Below are 20,763 nucleotides of genomic sequence, written 5' to 3' on the forward strand. Positions count from 1 at the left end.
CATTGAGTCAATACTGGTACCATGTTATTATTGACTCAGTACTGGTACCCTGTATATAGCCATGTTATTATTGACTCAGTACTGGTACCCTGTATATAGCCTAGTTATCATTGAGTCAGTTATTATTGACTCAGTACTGGTACCCTGTATATAGCCTAGTTATCATTGAGTCAATACTGGTACCCTGTTATTATTGAATCAGTACTGGTACCCTGTATATAGCCTAGTTATTATTGAATCAGTACTGGTACCCTGTATATAGCCTAGTTATCATTGAGTCAATACTGGTACCATGTTATTATTGACTCAGTACTGGTACCCTGTGTATAGCCATGTTATTATTGACTCAGTTATTAATGAATCAGTACTGGTACCCTGTATATAGCCTAGTTATCATTGAGTCAATACTGGTACCCTGTATATAGCCATGTTATTATTGACTCAGTTATTATTGACTCAGTACTGGTACCCTGTATATAGCCTAGTTATCATTGAGTCAATACTGGTACCCTGTATATAGCCATGTTATTATTGACTCAGTTATTATTGACTCAGTACTGGTACCCTGTATATAGCCTAGTTATCATTGAGTCAATACTGGTACCCTGTATATAGCCTAGTTATCATTGAGTCAATACTGGTACCATGTTATTATTGACTCAGTACTGGTACCCTGTATATAGTCTAGTTATCATTGAGTCAATACTGGTACCCTGTATATAGCCTAGTTATCATTGAGTCAATACTGGTACCCTGTATATAGCCTAGTTATCATTGAGTCAATACTGGTACCCTGTATATAGCCTAGTTATCATTGAGTCAATACTGGTACCCTGTATATAGCCTAGTTATCATTGAGTCAATACTGGTACCCTGTGTATAGCCATGTTATCATTGAGTCAATACTGGTACCCTGTATATAGCCTAGTTATCATTGAGTCAATACTGGTACCATGTTATTATTGACTCAGTACTGGTACCCTGTATATAGCCTAGTTATCATTGAGTCAGTACTGGTACCCTGTATATAGCCTAGTTATCATTGAGTCAGTACTGGTACCCTGTATATAGCCTAGTTATCATTGAGTCAATACTGGTACCCTGTTATTATTGACTCAGTACTGGTACCCTGTATATAGCCTAGTTATCATTGAGTCAGTACTGGTACCCTGTATATAGCCTAGTTATCATTGAGTCAATACTGGTACCCTGTATATAGCCTAGTTATCATTGAGTCAGTACTGGTACCCTGTATATAGCCTAGTTATCATTGACTCAGTACTGGTACCCTGTATATAGCCTAGTTATCATTGAGTCAGTACTGGTACCCTGTATATAGCCTAGTTATCATTGAGTCAGTACTGGTACCCTGTATATAGCCTAGTTATCATTGAGTCAATACTGGTACCATGTTATTATTGACTCAGTACTGGTACCCTGTATATAGCCTAGTTATCATTGAGTCAGTACTGGTACCCTGTATATAGCCTAGTTATTATTGACTCAGTACTGGTACCCTGTGTATAGCCATGTTATCATTGAGTCAATACTGGTACCATGTTATTATTGACTCAGTACTGGTACCCTGTGTATAGCCATGTTATTATTGAGTCAGTACTGGTACCCTGTGTATAGCCATGTTATCATTGAGTCAATACTGGTACCATGTTATTATTGACTCAGTACTGGTACCCTGTGTATAGCCATGTTATTATTGAGTCAGTACTGGTACCCTGTGTATAGCCATGTTATCATTGAGTCAATACTGGTACCATGTTATTATTGACTCAGTACTGGTACCCTGTCTATAGCCATGTTATTATTGACTCAGTACTGGTACCCTGTATATAGCCTAGTTATCATTGAGTCAATACTGGTACCCTGTGTATAGCCATGTTATTATTGACTCAGTACTGGTACCCTGTGTATAGCCATGTTATTATTGAGTCAGTACTGGTACCCTGTGTATAGCCATGTTATCATTGAGTCAATACTGGTACCATGTTATTATTGACTCAGTACTGGTACCCTGTCTATAGCCATGTTATTATTGACTCAGTACTGGTACCCTGTCTATAGCCATGTTATTATTGACTCAGTACTGGTACCCTGTATATAGCCTAGTTATCATTGAGTCAATACTGGTACCCTGTGTATAGCCATGTTATTATTGACTCAGTACTGGTACCCTGTGTATAGCCATGTTATTATTGACTCAGTACTGGTACCCTGTGTATAGCCATGTTATTATTGACTCAGTACTGGTACCCTGTGTATAGCCATGTTATTATTGAGTCAGTACTGGTACCCTGTGTATAGCCATGTTATTATTGACTCAGTACTGGTACCCTGTGCATAGCCATGTTATTATTGACTCAGTACTGGTACCCTGTGTATAGCCATGTTATTATTGAGTCAATACTGGTACCATGTTATTATTGTGTATTTATTATCACATGTTTACTTTCTATTATTTTTCTCTGCATTGTTGGGACCTGTCGGTAAGCATTTCACTGTTAGTCAGACTATTGTTTACGAAGCATTTGACAAATAGAATTTGATTTGAGACAGACAAGTAGACACAAATAGCACTGTCCTATAACCCTATACAAAACAGAACTTCGACCAATGGCTTCATATTACACCTCAGTACAGTTGCCATAGCTGTCCTTGTGTGTCAACCCTGCAGCTATAATCCACTATTTCACAAAAGGTGGCAGACTGACCGATTCCATGGAGTTACCTGGTTTGCAGCTGATTACAAGCCTGTTCAACATGCCTGTCTGGCAGTGACTGTTCAGGCAGGAGAGAGAGAAAGGGAGAGAGAGAGAGCAGTCTGCAGCACCCGGCCTCACCCTACTAGAATCTGAAGTCAAATGTCTACTGTTTGCTGATGATCTGGTGCTTCTGTCACCAACCAAGCAGGGCCTACAGCAGCACCTAGATTTTCTGCACAGATTCTGCCAGACCTGGGCCCTGACAGTAAATCTCAGTATGACAAAAATAATGGTATTCCAAAAAAGGATACCATCTAGACACCGTTGCCCTAGAGCACACAAAAACTATACATACCTTGGCCTAAACATCAGCGCCACAGATAACTTCCACAGAGCTGTGAACCAACTGAGAAACAAGACAAGAAGGGCCTTCTACGCCATCAAAAGGAACATACAACTTGACATACCAATTAGGATCTGGCTAAAAATACTTGAATCAGTTAAAGAATCCATTGCCCTTTATGGTTGAGGTCTTGGGTCTGCTCACCAACCAAGAATTCACAAAATGGAACAAACACCAAATTTAGAATTCTGCAAAAATATCCTGTGTACGTAAAACACCAAATAATGCATGCTGAGCAGAACTAATTATCAAAATCCAGAAAAGAGCGGTTAAATTCGACAACCACCTAAAAGGAAGCGATGCCCAAACATTCCATAACAAAGCCATCCCCTACAGAGAGATGAAACTGGAGAAGAGTCCCCTAAGCAAGCAGGTCCTACAGAGCCCCAGGACAACAACACAATTAGACCCAACCAAATCACGAGAAAACAAAAAGATAATTATTTCCAATGTGTCAAGTAATTAACAAAAGAACAGAGCAAACTAGAATGCTATTTGGCCCTTTTATTTAACCTTTATTTAACCAGGCAAGTCAGTTAAGAACATATTCTTATTTTCAATGACGGCCTGGGAACAGTGGGTTAACTGCCTGTTCAGGGGCAGAACGACAGATTTGTACCTTGTCGGCTCGGGGGTTTGAACTCGCAACCTTCCGGTTACTAGTCCAACGCTCTAACCACTAGGCTACGCTGCCGCCCCTAAACAGAGAGAACACAGTGGCAGAATACCTGACCACTGTGACTGACCCAAACTTAAGGAAATCTTTGACTATGTACAGACTCAGTGACCACAGCCTTGCTATTGAGGAAGACTGTCAGGCAGACCTGACGGGGAAGAAGGGGGAAGGGAGTAATTGAAGGAGACCACCATTAATTCAACCTTTATTTAACTAGACAAGTCACAGTCAAAGCTGCCACGGCATCAGCATCCCCCTCTTCAAAGGGGGAGACACTCTAGACCCAAACTGTTACAGACCAATATCTATCCTTCCCTGCCTTTCTAAGGTCTTCAAAAGTCAAGTTAACAAACAGATCACCAACCATTTCGAATCCCACCGTACCTTCTCAACTATGAAATCTGGTATCCGAGCTGATCATGGGTGCATCTCAGACAAGCTCAAGGTCCTAAACGATATCATAACCGCCATTGATAAAAGACAGTACTGTGCAGCCGTCTTCATCGACCTGGCCATGGCTTTCGACTCTGTCAATCACCACATCCTCATCGGCAGACTCAACAGCCTTGGTTTCTCAAATGACTGGTTCTGCCTGGTTCACCAACTACTTCTCTGATAGAGTTCAGTGTGTCAAATCGGAGGGCCTGTTGTCTGGACCTCTGGCAGTCTTTATGGGGGTGCCACAGGGTTCAATTCTCGGGCCGACACTTTTCTCTGTTTTCATCAATGATGTCGCTCTTGCTGCTGGTGATTCTCTGATCCACCTCTATGCATATTACTCCAGTGCTAGCCTCTCTACACTGGCTTCCTGTCAAAGCAAGGGCTGATTTCAAGGTTTTACTGCTAACCTACAAAGCATTACATGGGCTTGCTCCTACCTACCTCTCTGATTTGGTCCTGCCGTACATACCTACACGTACGCTACGGTCACAAGACGCAGGCCTCCTAATTGTCCCTAGAATTTCTAAGCAAACAGCTGGAGGCAGGGCTTTCTCCTATAGAGCTCCATTTTTATGGAACGGTCTGCCTACCCATGTCAGAGACGCAAACTCGGTCTCAACCTTTAAGTCTTTACTGAAGACTCATCTCTTCAGTGGGTCATATGATTGAGTGTAGTCTGGCCCAGGAGTGGGAAGGTGAACGGAAAGGCTCTGGAGCAACGAACCGCCCTTGCTGTCTCTGCCTGGCCGGTTCCCCTCTTTCCACTGGGATTCTCTGCCTCTAACCCTGTTACGGGGCTGAGTCACTGGCTTGCTGGGGCTCTCTCGTGCCGTCCCTGGGGGGTGCGTCACCTGGGTGGGTTGATTCACTGTTGTGGTCGGCCTGTCTGGGTTGCCCCCCTTGGGTTGTACCGTGGCGGAGATCTTTGTGGGCTATACTCGGCCTTGTCTCAGGATGGTAAGTTGGTGGTTGAAGATATCCCTCTAGTGGTGTGGGGGATGTGCTTTGGCAAAGTGGGTGGGGTTATATCCTTCCTGTTTGGCCCTGTCCGGGGTGTCCTCGGATGGGGCCACAGTGTCTCCTGACCCCTCCTGTCTCAGCCTCCAGTATTTATGCTGCAGTAGTTTATGTGTCGGGGGCTAGGGTCAGTTTGTTATATCTGGAGTACTTCTCCTGTCCTATTCGGTGTCCTGTGTGAATCTAAGTGTGCGTTCTCTAATTCTCTCCTTCTCTCTTTCTTTCTCTCTCTCGGAGGACCTGAGCCCTAGGACCATGTCCCAGGACTACCTGACATGAGGACTCCTTGCTGTCCCCAGTCCACCTGGCCATGCTCCTGCTCCAGTTTCAACTGACCTGAGCCCTAGGACCGTGCCCCAGGACTACCTGACATGAAGGCTCCTTGCTGTCCCCAGTCCACCTGACTGTGCTGCTGCTCCAGTTTCAACTGTTCTGCCTTATTATTATTCGACCATGCTGGTCATTTATGAACATTTGAACATCTTGGTCATGTTCTGTTATAATCTCTACCCGGCACAGCCAGAAGAGGACTGGCCACCCCACATAGCCCGGTTCCTCTCTAGGTTTCTTCCTAGGTTTTGGCCTTTCTAGGGAGTTTTTCCTAGCCACCGTGCTTTTACACCTGCATTGTTTGCTGTTTGGGGTTTTAGGCTGGGTTTCTGTACAGCACTTTGAGATATCAGCTGATGTACGAAGGGCTATATAAATAAATTTGATTTGATTTGATTTGATTTGATATGCAGACGACACCATTCTGTATACTTCTGGCCCTTCTTTGGACACTGTGTTAAATAACCTCCAGACAAACTTCAATGCCACACAACTCCTTCTGTGGCCTCCAAATGCTCTTAAATGCAAGTAAAACTAAATGCATGCTCTTCAACCGATCGCTGCCCACAGCTACCCGCCAGTCCCACTCTGGACTGTTCTGACTTAAAATATGTGGACAACTACAAATACATAGGTGTCTTGTTAGACTGTAAACTCTCCATCCAGACTCCAATCTCCAATCCAAAATTAAATCTAGAATCGGCTTCCTATTTCGCAACAAAGCATTCTTCACTCGTGCTGCCAAACGTACCCTCGTAAAACTGACTATCCTACCGATGTCATTTACAAAATAGCCTCCAACACTATACTCAGCAAATTGGATGGAGTCCATCACAGTGCCATCCGTTTTGTCAGCCAAAGCCCCATATACTACTCGGCTATGGAACCCTCACCTGTTCACCGGACGTGCTACCTGTCCCAGACCTGCTGTTTTCAACTCTCTAGAGACAGCAGGAGCGGTAGAGATACTCTCAATGATTGGCTATGAAAAGCCAACTGACATTTACTGTGATTATTATTATTTGACCATGCTGGTCATTTATGAACATTTGAACATCTTGGCCATGTACTGTTACAATCTCCACCCGGCACAGCCAGAAGAGGACTGGCCACCCCTCATAGCCTGGTTCCTCTCTAGGTTTATCCAAGGTTTTGGCCTTTCTAGGGAGTTTTTCCTAGCCACAGTGCTTCTACACCTGCATTGCTTGCTGTTTGGGGTTTTAGGCTGGGTTTCTGTACAGCACTTTGAGATATCAGCTGATGTACGAAGGGCTATATAAATACATTTGATTTGATTTCACTACCCACCACTGCAACCTGGATGCTCTCGTTGGCTGGCCCTCGCTTCATACTCGTAGGAAAACCCACTGGCTCCAGGTCATCTATAAGTCTTTGCTAGGTAAGTGTAACGGATGTGAAACGGCTAGCTTAGTTAGCGGTGTGCGCTAAATAGCGTTTCAATCGGTTACGTCACTTGCTCTGAGACCTTGAAGTAGTAGTTCCCCTTGCTCTGCAAGAGCCGCGGCTCTTGTGGAGCGATGGGTAACGATGCTTCGAGGGTGACTGTTGTCGTTGTGTGCAGAAGGTCCCTGGTTCGTGCCCGGGTATGGGTGAGGGGATGGTTTAAAAGTATACTGTTACATAAAGCCCTGCCTTATCTCAGCTCACTGGTCACAGTAGCATGTGCTCCAGCAGGTATATTTCACTGGTCATCCCCAAAGCCAATTCCTCCTTTGGCCGCCTTTCCTTCCAGTTCTCTGCTGCCAATGACTAGAACGAATTGCAAAGATCACTGAAGCTGGAGACTTATATCTCCCTCACTAACTTTAAATACCAGCTGTCAGAGCAGCTCACAGATCATTGCCCCTGTCCATAGCCCATCCAACTACCTCATCCCCATATTGCTATTTTTTTGCACCCCAGTATCTCTACTTGCACATTCATCTTCTGCACATCTATCACTCCTGTGTTTAATTGCTAAATTGTAATTACTTTGCCACTACGGCCTATTTATTGCCTTACCTCACTAATGTTACCTCATTTGCACACACCTTGTATAGATTTTCTACATTGTGTTATTGACCATATGTTTGTTTGTCCCATGTGTAACTCTGTGTTTTTGTTTGTGTTGCACTGCTTTGCTTTATCTTGGCAAGGTCGCAGTTGTAAATGAGAACTTGTTCTCAACTGGCCTACCTGGTTAAATAAAAGGTGAAATAAAAAAAAATGTACAATGACCATGCAAAGTAAAAGCTAGTAGTTAGCCAAATGGTTGAGAGTCAGACTCACCTTGCCCGTCTTGTGATCAAACCAGACCAGGGCATGGTTCCGTGACAGAACCTTGCAGTCGAACGTGGCGTTGTTCTGAGCCGGTCGGCATCGTGCCACAGAGCGCCCGATCTTGACTGGCTCGTCCAGGTAGACATGACGTTCCTGAAAAGGGTGTGAATTCGGGCGGCAGGAGAAGAAGGCCAGCGCTGAAGGCATTGATGATGGCTTGGGAGTGTTACTCCAATCAGCGACGAAAGACAAGGTTTCTTGATCCAGAATGACTAACTTCAGTCTTAAATCCTCGGCTGTTGTGTTAATAAACCATGTAACCTGGCTATTCGCTGTCTGTCTGGCTCTTCTATTTTAAGTTAGGCACTGCTAGCTAGCCATTCATATGGACGTGTTTTCTTCATTTGATTCAAAGAGACACGTAAAACCTCCTGTATTCATGTAAAAAAAAAAAAAAAAAAAAATATGTATTTATGGTATCTTTCTACAGAGCTACATTACGTCCAGTCAATGACTAAATACGATTACGTACAGGCCACACAATACAGTACAGCCAAAACCATTTGACGATAGCAACAGTAGCAATCTAGAAAATATTTTCCCACGTCCATCAAAATGTATAGCGAGAGAAGCGTTATTATGCCGCGCAAGTTAGCGGCAGGCAGCTAATCTTTAGCCCATCGGATAAATCCAGATAGCTATATTACACAATCTGACCATTGCACGGTTTCCTATCCCTGTGCCTGCTGATGATACGGCTGGCCATTGAAACACACCCGCTGACAATTTGACCGTGGTTTAATATGTCGTCAATAAGTGTTTTTTCCCCCCCCATAGAGGCTGAGTTAACATTAAGTTGTTTATCATACTCACTATGGACGGGTGCTAAAGAGTGAGTATCTGAGGTTGTTTGCTAGCTAAATGTTTAACTAGCTAATGCAACTTCTAGCCGCTCCCGATTTAGGAAGACTAGCAGGCTAATATTTACTTTCAGGGTCCCAGCAACAAATCCTTCAAATCGTGAAGCATAATGTTCCAAACAGGTTCAAAGACACACGCCTTAAAACGACTATTATTGTAGAGGTAAGTAGAGCTGGACAGGCCTTGAGCAATAACACTGTTATAAAGAGTAATTAGCTATATGGCTAGTTAAGCTAACGCGCTGAGAACTTGTCATTTAGCTGGAATAGGAGTCGGGCCTCTTCGGGTGAAAAGTCGTGATCAACTAGCTCTGGAACGGGTGTAAATGGTGTTACCTCAGGTAAACTTGTGTTATTTTTGACAAGTAACTCAAAAAAACAAGTAGACAATAAACTGGTCTCATTGCAAAAGTTCACGTTAGCCGAGTGGGAAAGAGTTAGATAGGAAAGACTAGGTAGTTCGGTGACTGACAGAGCAGACTCGGGAAACGGAGACAGGTTTGACTGTAGCATCACCTGTCCAGTAATCTTCTGAAGAGTCCCAAGAAAGAAAATTAAAACTGTGTTGCGTCGATGTTAGAAATGTCACTCGAAACACTATCGACCACGAAAAAAAAACGTTTTTAAATTAAAGCTTTCTTCAGTTGAACTGAACATTTCTAACAACTTGCCGTCGTCCGTTAGTATCCGCCGCCATACTCATAACAATATACACCAAACGACCGGACAGCGCAACCGCCAATAGCGTCCGCGACATGCCCAAAAACGTCATTGGAGGCGGGAACTTGACAAACAGATTGACAACCTGGGGTCCAATCAAAATAGACATTAATGACACGCTGCAGTGCATGCTTCCGGTTTTCCGTTGTCACTAGTTACCACAAGCACAAAGTCACACTTGGCTAAATAAAAAAATTAAAAAATGTATGAGATCAAAAATGTGGTTTTTGGTTTTAATTTAAGATTAGGGTTATATTTTAAGAAGATGGGAGTGAGCACGGAATGTTGACCCCCCCCCCCCTTATTGCCTGTCTACATTTTACTCCCTCCTATGTTTAATATACACACATACATTCATTATGGTGGTCCTTCTGTAGCTCAGTTGGTAGAGCATGGCCCTTGTAACGCCAGGGTAGTGGGTTCGACCCATACGTAGAATGTATGCACACATGAGACTGTAAGTCACTTTGGATAAAAGCGTCTGCTAAATGGCATATATTATTATATATTATTATTCATTTCGGTGACCTATCATGACATGAAGTTTGTTCTATGGAAAGTATTTGACTCTGATGTGTTGCCACAGAAACTATTTGTCTCTAGCCACAAAATTAAGGAAATTAGAATGAGAGGGTAGGATTTTGGCAGGGCTATATTCTTGCCTACCGAACCGGCAAGGGGGAACTTTTCGGCACAACACTTGTTCCGCATCCCAGTAAATGAAATGGCGGAGGTATGCCGTACTGGTAAAACAATGAATACAACATGCCTAAAAAACTCTAGGCTGTTGCCTAAGAAATTACATCTGCTTTTACCCCTGACAGCAATAGACAACAAGCTCCAACCAAGCCTGGAAACTACTACAATATCAGTCGTGGAGTGTAATGAGAATACAGCCATAGTCGATAAAGCCATTTCTAAAGTGGGTGACAGGGTGTCTGAATTTAAAGAATCCCATGCTTTTCTCAGAAGAAAACGTCAAACTTCGCGACAAGCTTGACGTTTTGGAAATGCACAGTCGGTAATGTAATCTTCGTGTCATAGGAGTTGATAATGACATCTAACAAAGAAATACGATGGTTTAAATTACAACTTTTCTAACAGAACTTATCCAAACTGAGGATCTTCCTGGTGAACCAGCCGTGGAGAATGCACATCGAATTGGACCCGAAACCATCTAGACATGCTGACAGACCCCTTGATCGTGAGGATGCAGAGGTAACAAATCAAACATCCAATCATACAGCTGTTAAGGAAAAAAGGAGCTATGAACTTTCGTGGGATTCTTTCCCGACATGACTGTCGAAACGTCCAGAAAGAGAGCCCTGTTCAATCATATCAGAACGCACCTACGTGAGGCAGAAATCCAGAATGGGCTAATTCACCCCTGCCAGACTGATCATCACTTTCCAAGGAACTACCAAAACCTTTCTTAGCCATCAAGACCTATTACTAGACCTAGGCCTATTACAACAATTACATCAAACCAACTCTGCATGGGCAAGTAATGACTCACGTGTGGGCATGATAAGGCCTATCTCATAGTTTGCAGCAGCCTACATACAGAACGGATCATAATGCCCATGTGTGAAACAAACAAACAAATTAAATAACTGGAGTACAAGGCTATACAGTCTTATTATGGATAAAGATATTCTCTCATAAAGTGAATTACTGCCGGTATAATAGTAGATCATTGGTTCATTCAACTCTCATACAGAGCTTTAGGAAAGTATTCAGACCCTTTGACTTTTTCCACATTTTGTTACGTTACAACCTTATTCTAAAGTGTATTAAATAAACAACATTCCTTATCAATCTACACACAATACCCCATAATGACAAACAAAATGTATTTAAAAAATTAACAACTGAAATATTTACATAAGTTTTCAGACCCTTTGCTATGAGACTCGAAATTGAGCTCAGGTGCATCCTGTTTCCATTGATCATCCTTGAGATGTTTCAACAAGTTGGAGTCCACCTGTGGTAAAGGCACACCCCTGTCTATATAATGTCCCACAGTTGACAGTGCATGTCAGAGAAAAAACCAAGCCATGAGGTCGAAGGAATTGTCCCTAGAGCTTAGAGACAGGATTGTGTTAAGGCACAGATCTGGGGAAGGGTGCAGCATTGAAGGTCTCCAAGAACACAGTGGCCTCCATCATTCTTAAATGGAAGAAGTTTGGAACCACCAACACTCTTCCTATAGCTGGCCGACCAAACTGAGCAATCGGGGGCTAAGAGCCCAGGTCAGGAAGGTGGCCAGACGGAAGCCACTCATCAGTAACAGGCACATAACAGTCTGCTTGGAGTTTGCCAAAAGGCACCTAAAGGACTCTCAGACCATGAGAAACAAGATACTCTGGTCTGATGAAACCAAGATTGAACACATTGTCCTGAATGCCAAGCGTCACGTCTGGAGGAAACCTGGATCCATCCCCACAGTGAAGCATGGTGGTGGCAGCATCATGCTGTGGGGATGTTTTTCAGCGGCAGGGACTGGGAGACTAGTCAGGCTCGAGGCAAAGATTAACTTAGAAAAGTACAGGGAGATCCTTGATGAAAACCTGCTCTAGAGCACTCAGGACTTCAGACTCTGGTGAAGGTTCACCTTCCAACAGGACAACAACCCTAAGCACACAGCCAAGACAACGCAGGAGTGGCTTCGGGACAAGTCTCTGAATGTCCTTGAGTGGCCCAGCCAGAGCCCGGACTTGAACCCAATCAGACATCTCTAGAGAGACCTGAAAATAGATGTGCAGTGACGCTCCCCATCCAACCTGACAGAGCTTGAGTGTATCTGCAGAGAAGAATGAGAGAAACTCCCCAAATACAGGTGTGCCAAGCTGGTAGCGTCAAACCGAAGAAGACTCGAAGCTGTAATCGCTGCCAAAGGTTCTTGAACAAAGTATTGAGTAAGGGGTCTGAATACTTTTGTAATTGTGATATTTCATTTTTTTTTTTATAAATTAGCAAAAAATTCTACAAACCTGTTTTTGATTGTGTGTAGATTGATGAGGAATATACATATATATTTTTCTTAAATACATTTTAGAATAAGGCAAAATGTGGAAAAATCAGGTGGTCTGGACACTTTCCAAAGGCACTGTATACGTGGAGAAAATGACTGATTAGGAGGGTTGCTATGTTTTAATACAGGGCTGGTTGATATTTAACATTTAACGCATCCCTCAACCAAAGGTTAACCCTCATGGTTCACTAGCCCTCATGGTTCACTAACCCTCATGGTTCACTAACCCTCATGGTTCACTAACCCTCATGGTTCATATTGGAGGTTAGACTACCTTCTCATTGTTCACTAACCCTCATGGTTCATATTGGAGGTTATACTACCTTCTCATTGTTCACTAACCCTCATGGTTCATATTGGAGGTTAGACTACCTTCTCATTGTTCACTAACCCTCATGGTTCATATTGGAGGTTAGACTACCTTCTCATTGTTCACTAACCCTCATGGTTCATATTGGAGGTTAGACTACCTTCTCATTGTTCACTAACCCTCATGGTTCATATTGGAGTTTAGAATACCTTCTCATTGTTCACTAACCCTCATGGTTCATATTGGAGGTTAGACTACCTTCTCATTGTTCACTAACCCTCATGGTTCATATTGGAGGTTAGACTACCTTCTCATTGTTCACTAACCCTCATGGTTCATATTGGAGGTTAGACTACCTTCTCATTGTTCACTAACCCTCATGGTTCATATTGGAGGTTAGACTACCTTCTCATTGTTCACTAACCCTCATGGTTCATATTGGAGGTTAGACTACCTTCTCATTGTTCACTAACCCTCAGGGTTCATATTGGAGGTTAGACTACCTTCTCATTGTTCACTAACCCTCATGGTTCATATTGGAGGTTAGACTACCTTCTCATTGTTCACTAACCCTCATGGTTCATATTGGAGGTTAGACTACCTTCTCATTGTTCACTAACCCTCATGGTTCATATTGGAGGTTAGACTACCTTCTCATTGTTCACTAACCCTCATGGTTCATATTGGAGGTTAGACTACCTTCTCATTGTTCACTAACCCTCATGGTTCATATTGGAGGTTATACTACCTTCTCATTGTTCACTAACCCTCATGGTTCATATTGGAGGTTAGACTACCTTCTCATTGTTCACTAACCCTCATGGTTCATATTGGAGGTTAGACTACCTTCTCATTGTTCACTAACCCTCATGGTTCATATTGGAGGTTAGACTACCTTCTCATTGTTCACTAACCCTCATGGTTCATATTGGAGGTTAGACTACCTTCTCATTGTTCACTAACCCTCATGGTTCATATTGGAGGTTAGACTACCTTCTCATTGTTCACTAACCCTCATGGTTCATATTGGAGTTTAGACTACCTTCTCATTGTTCACTAACCCTCATGGTTCATATTGGAGGTTAGACTACCTTCTCATTGTTCACTAACCCTCATGGTTCATATTGGAGGTTAGACTACCTTCTCATTGTTCACTAACCCTCATGGTTCATATTGGAGGTTAGACTACCTTCTCATTGTTCACTAACCCTCATGGTTCATATTGGAGGTTAGACTACCTTCTCATTGTTCACTAACCCTCATGGTTCACTAACCTCATGGTTATTGGAGGTTATACTACCTTCTCATTGTTCACTAACCCTCATGGTTCATATTGGAGGTTAGACTACCTTCTCATTGTTCACTAACCCTCATGGTTCATATTGGAGGTTAGACTACCTTCTCATTGTTCACTAACCCTCATGGTTCATATTGGAGGTTAGACTACCTTCTCATTGTTCACTAACCATCATGGTTCATATTGGAGGTTAGACTACCTTCTCATTGTTCACTAACCCTCAGGGTTCATATTGGAGGTTAGACTACCTTCTCATTGTTCACTAACCCTCATGGTTCATATTGGAGGTTAGACTACCTTCTCATTGTTCACTAACCCTCATGGTTCATATTGGAGGTTAGACTACCTTCTCATTGTTCACTAACCCTCATGGTTCATATTGGAGGTTAGACTACCTTCTCATTGTTCACTAACCCTCATGGTTCATATTGGAGGTTAGACTACCTTCTCATTGTTCACTAATCCTCATGGTTCATATTGGAGGTTAGACTACCTTCTCATTGTTCACTAACCCTCATGGTTCATATTGGAGGTTAGACTACCTTCTCATTGTTCACTAACCCTCATGGTTCATATTGGAGGTTAGACTACCTTCTCATTGTTCACTAACCCTCATGGTTCATATTGGAGGTTATACTACCTTCTCATTGTTCACTAACCCTCATGGTTCATATTGGAGGTTAGACTACCTTCTCATTGTTCACTAACCCTCATGGTTCATATTGGAGGTTAGACTACCTTCTCATTGTTCACTAACCCTCATGGTTCATATTGGAGGTTAGACTACCTTCTCATTGTTCACTAACCCTCATGGTTCATATTGGAGGTTAGACTACCTTCTCATTGTTCACTAACCCTCATGGTTCATATTGGAGGTTAGACTACCTTCTCATTGTTCACTAACCCTCATGGTTCATATTGGAGGTTAGACTACCTTCTCATTGTTCACTAACCCTCATGGTTCATATTGGAGGTTAGACTACCTTCTCATTGTTCACTAACCCTCATGGTTCATATTGGAGGTTAGACTATTATTTCTTACCTTGTTAGTATAGTCAGGAGATGTACAATAGCGTCAATCCATGTTTCTGATCACACATGCATTTCCATGGAGTTTGTCCTTAAGAACACAACTCCCCAAAGAGCAAACTGGCTTTGTTATCACGCTGTCCTGAAATCCGTGAGAACATACGTAAAGACATTATATATATTACATACATATATATATCTATATATATATATATATACATTATTATACCTTTTGTTAAAAGAGAATGACAATGACAACACTAATCCATCTATGTTATTGAAAACCACCAAAGAATATTTGCGTGGCCTGTATCATATTATTGTGCAAAATATATATATTTTTTATGTCTGAACAAAGATATCTTCAATTTGTATTTATTTCACCTTTATTTAACCAGGTAGGCAAGTTGAGAACAAGTTCTCATTTACAATTGCGACCTGGCCAAGATAAAGCAAAGCAGTCCGACACATACAACAACAGAGAGTTACACATGGAGTAAAACAAACATACAGTCAATAATACAGTAGAAACAAGTCTATATACGATGTGAGCAAATGGGGTGAGATAAGGGAGGTAAAGGCAAAAAAAGGCCATGGTGGCAAAGTAAATACAATATAGCAAGTAAAACACTGGAATGGTAGATTTTCAGTGGAAGAATGTGCAAAGTAGAAATAAAAATAATGGGGTGCAAAGGAGCAAAATAAATCAAATAAATACAGTAGGGAAAGAGGTAGTTGTTTGGGCTAAATTATAGGTGGGTTATGTACAGGTGCAGTAATCTGTGAGCTGCTCTGACAGTTGGTGCTTAAAGCTTGTGAGGGAGATAAGTGTTTCCAGTTTCAGAGATTTTTGTAGTTCGTTCCAGTCATTGGCAGCAGAGAACTGGAAGGAGATGCGGCCAAAGAAAGAATTGGTTTTGTGGGTGACCAGAGAGATATACCTGCTGGAGCGTGTGCTACAGGTGGGAGATGCTATGGTGACCAGCGAGCTGAGATAAGGGGGGACTTTACCTAGCAGGGTCTTGAAGATGACATGGAGCCAGTGGGTTTGGCGACGAGTATGAAGCGAGGGCCAGCCAACGAGAGCGTACAGGTCGCAATGGTGGGTAGTATATGGGGCTTTGGTGACAAAACGGATTGCACTGTGATAGACTGCATCAAATTTGTTGAGTAGGGTATTGGAGGTTATTTTGTAAATGACATCGCCGAAGTCGAGGATTGGTAGGATGGTCAGTTTTACAAGGGTATGTTTGGCAGCATGAGTGAAGGATGCTTTGTTGTGAAATAGGAAGCCAATTCTAGATTTAACTTTGGATTGGAGATGTTTGATGTGGGTCTGGAATGAGAGTTTACAGTCTAACCAGACACCTAGGTATTTGTAGTTGTCCACGTATTCTAAGTCAGAGCCGTCCAGAGTAGTGATGTTGGACAGGTGGGCAGGTGCAGGCAGCGATCGGTTGAAGAGCATGCATTTAGTTTTACTTGTATTTAAGAGCAATTGGAGGCCACGGAAGGAGAGTTGTATGGCATTGAAGCTTGCCTGGAGGGTTGTTAACACAGTGTACAAAGAAGGGCCAGAAGTATATAGAATGGTGTCGTCTGTGTAGAGGTGGATCAGAGACTCACCAGCAGCAAGAGCGACATCATTGATGTATACAGAGAAGAGAGTCGGTCCAAGAATTGAACCCTGTGGTACCCCCATAGAGACTGCCAGAGGTCCGGACAGAACTCTATCAGAGAAGTAGTTGGTGTACCAGGCGAATTACAACTTTCTCATTTAGAACAGGAACATCATTTTTATTATTTTTTTTATTTGACCTTTATTTAACCAGGCAAGTCAGTTAAGAACAAATTCTTATTCTCAATGATGGCCTAGGAACAGTTGGCTAGCTGCCTGTTCAGGGGCAGAACGACAGATTTGTTCCTTGTCAGCTCAGGGATTCAACCTTGCAACCTTTTGGTTTCTAGTCCAATGCTCTAACCACTAGCCAAACAACAGTTCTAAGCTAACACATGGAATTGTTTTAAGATGGTCATACCAAGGATAATTTTTCAAAAAAATGATTGAAATAAAATAAAATATTGGATGAAACATTGAATTTGGCTTTACTGCTATTGGCCAATAGAAATGCATTGAACAACAGTGGCAAGGAAAGCTCTTAACACACTACTTTCTCAAAGAGCATAAAAAAACTATTTAGTAGTAGCTAATCTATGAGCATGGTAATGCATACGGAAGTCTCTGAGCTAATCTATGAGCATGGTAATGCATACGGAGGTCTCTGAGCTAATCTATGAGCATGGTAATGCATATGGGAGTCTCTGAGCTAATCTATGAGCATGGTAATGCATATGGAGGTCTCTGAGCTAATCTATGAGCATGGTAATAAATATGGAAGTCTCTTAGCTAATCTATGAGCATGGTAATACATATGGACGTCTCTTAGCTAATCTATGAGCATGGTAATACATATGGAAGTCTCTGAGCTAATCTATGAGCATGGTAATACATATGGAAGTCTCTGAGCTAATCTATGAGCATGGTAATGCATATGGAAGAGATTAACAGTATGTTTACTCAGTTCTATAAATTACTATACTCTTTAGAATTCTCAAACCATAACTACCTGCTTGATAAATGCTTAAAACTTTGTCAGATCTCGGAGCATGACAGCTCAATTTTGAACATGCCAATAGCTAGTACGGAAGTAGCTGAATAAATCGATTAATTACCCTCTGGAAAATCTTCAGGGCCAGATGGGTTTCCCCCAGAAGTATTTAAAGTATTTAAGAATAGCCTTGCCTCATTATTAACCAGAATATATTCTCACGCTTAGTGGAATCACTACCTCAGACTCTTCAGAATGCCTCACATACGTTAATACCCCAAAAAACAAAGACCCGGAAGAGCTTTCTTCCTATAGGCCCATTTCCCTACTGAAAGTTGATGAGAGAATCCTTGCCCAGGTCTTAGCTAAAAGATTGGATCCTAATCTGTTGTGGTCTCACTCGACATGGAGAAAAAGCTTTTGACAGAATAGAGTGGCCGTACTTATTCAATGTGTTTCTCAGTAAAACATTTATAGACAGGGTTAGACTTCTGTACTCTTCCCCTGAGGCTACTATTATGGTTGATGGAACAACATCTGCCCCCTTCGCTCTGGGAAGGGGCACATGACCAGGCTGTCCATTTTCCACATGCTAATTGCCCTAGTCATAGAACCCCTGGCAGAAGCTATCAGAACCCATCCTAGCATCAAGGGTATTGAGACTAAAAAGGAGCATGAAATATATATTATATGCTGATGATGTATTACTGTTCTTGAATGACCCAAACGAGTCTGTCCCAGCTGTCCTGAAGGTCTTTCATTCATTTAGTTCCTTCTCAGAGTATAATATAAACAGTGAAAGCTGTGGCCCTACCATTGGGCATATGTAGGAACCCAGAAAATCCAGTCACATCACCCTTTCAGCTCTCATACAATGGGTTTAAATATTTAGGAATACGGGTTCAATACTGTCATGATGATGTGGTTAAATCTAATCTGAATCAGATTTTGCAACAGATTAATGATGATTTGACTAGTTGGTTGGCATTGTCACTCCCTTGGTTAGGACATATTGCTGTGATTCAAATGAATGTACAGATAAAAATTATACAACTGTTTCAAACTACGCCTGTTGTCAGAAGTAAATATGGCCCTGCATGTTTTGGGGAATGTCCCTCAGTCATTCAGGGCAGGCAGAGACCCACCTGCATGTTATTTTGGCATTCATTCATGTCACATATCAGTGTGCAAACAATGAGTTAATAAAGCTGCATAAAAGCATGGTGTCTTTCTTAATTAAGGCAGCTCCAAAATGCTGTGTTGCAGCCTAGCTCAGTGCTTTCTGTGGTGGTGGGGCAGCTAGCGGAAAATACAGAGCATAGGGGTTGGTAATCTTCTCTAGTTGCAGCCTGATTGGCTCAGTGTTCTGTCACTCATGGGGACATTACGTCACCGCAAAATCTACAGGGAGAGCTAGAAAGTTCAATCCCCTTGGGTGCTGCCATAGATTTACATTATAAGTGTCCATCCAAGAAGATAAAATGATGTCAAATCACGTTATATCTACCACAGCTTTGATTGGACTGATGACGTAACGGTTTTCTTCTGGGGAAAGAGAGGCGGACCAAAATGCAACGTGCTTAGTTTTGTTCATCTTTAATAAAGATGAAAATACCACAATCTACAAAACAAGAAACGTGAAAAAACCAAAACAGTCCTATCTGCCACAAACACAAAGACAGGAACAATCACCCACAAAACCCAACACAAAACAGGCTACCTAAATATGGTTCCCAATCAGAGACAATGACTAACACCTGCCTCTGATTGAGAACCATATCAGGCCAAACATAGAAATAGACAAACCAGACACAACATAGAATGCCCACCCAGCTCACGTCCTGACCAACACTAAAACAAGGAAAACACACACGAACGATGGTCAGAACGTGACAGTACCCCCTCCCCTCAAGGTGCGGACTCCGAACGCACAACCTAAACCTATAGGGGAGGGTCTTATGGGCATCTGTCCGTGGTGGCGGCGCTGGGCGTGGACCCCACTCCATAATTGTCTTAGTCCACCTCCTTAGCGTCCCTTGAGTGGCGACCCTCGCCACTAACCTTGGCCTAGGAACCCTAACAACGGGCCCCACTGGACTGAGGGGCAGCTCCGGACTGAGGGGCAGCTCGGGACTGAGGGGTAGCTCGGGACTGAGGGGTAGCTCGGGACTGAGGGGTAGCTCGGGACTGAGGGGTAGCTCAGGCAGGTTGATGGATCTAGCAGATCCTGGCTGGCTGGTGGTTCTGGGTGATCCTGGCTGACTGGCGGTTCCGGCAGATCCTGGCTGACTGGCAGATCCTGGCTGACTGGCAGTTCCAGCAGATCCTGGCTGACTGGCAGTTCCGGCAGATCCTGGCTGATTGGCGGATCCTGGCTGAATGGCGGATCTGGAAGATCCTGGCTGACTGGTGGATCCTGGCTGACTGGCAGTTCCGGCAGATCCTGGCTGACTGGCAGATCCTGGCTGATTGGCGGATCCTGGCTGAATGGCGGATCCTGGCAGACTGGCGGCTCTGGCTGATCCTGGCTGACTGGCGGATCCTGGCGGATCCTGGCTGAATGGCGGATCTGGAAGATCCTGGCTGACTGGCGGATCCTGGCAGACTGGCGGATCCTGGCTGACTGGCAGTTCTGACAGATCCTGGCTGACTGGCGGCTCCTGGCTGACTGGCGGCACTAACGGCTCCTGGCTGACTGGCGGCACTGGCGGCTCATGGCTGACTGGCGGCTCCGGGCAGACTGGCGGCTCCGGCCAGACTGGCGGCTCCGGGCAGACTGGCGGCTCCGGGCAGACTGGCGGCTCCGGGCAGACTGGCGGCTCCGGGCAGACTGGCGGCTCCGGGCAGACTGGCGGCACTGGGCAGACTGGCGGCACTGGGCAGACTGGCGACTCTGATGGCGCTGGGCAGACGGGTAGTTCAGGCGGCGCTGGGCAGACGGGTAGCTCAGGCGGCGCTGGGCAGACGGGTAGCTCAGGCG

At 43.5% G+C, this 20,763-nt stretch overlaps 1 pseudogene; it reads right to left on the reverse strand.

Annotated features, from left to right (window-relative positions):
- LOC118379948 (sarcolemmal membrane-associated protein-like) overlaps positions 1 to 9,489 on the reverse strand; it is a 144,601-nt pseudogene extending 135,112 nt beyond the window's left edge.
- Positions 9,490 to 20,763: the final 11,274 nt, after the last annotated feature.

This window comes from Oncorhynchus keta, unplaced genomic scaffold (assembly GCF_023373465.1).
Source record: "Oncorhynchus keta strain PuntledgeMale-10-30-2019 unplaced genomic scaffold, Oket_V2 Un_contig_269_pilon_pilon, whole genome shotgun sequence".
NCBI classification, from domain to species: domain Eukaryota; kingdom Metazoa; phylum Chordata; class Actinopteri; order Salmoniformes; family Salmonidae; genus Oncorhynchus; species Oncorhynchus keta.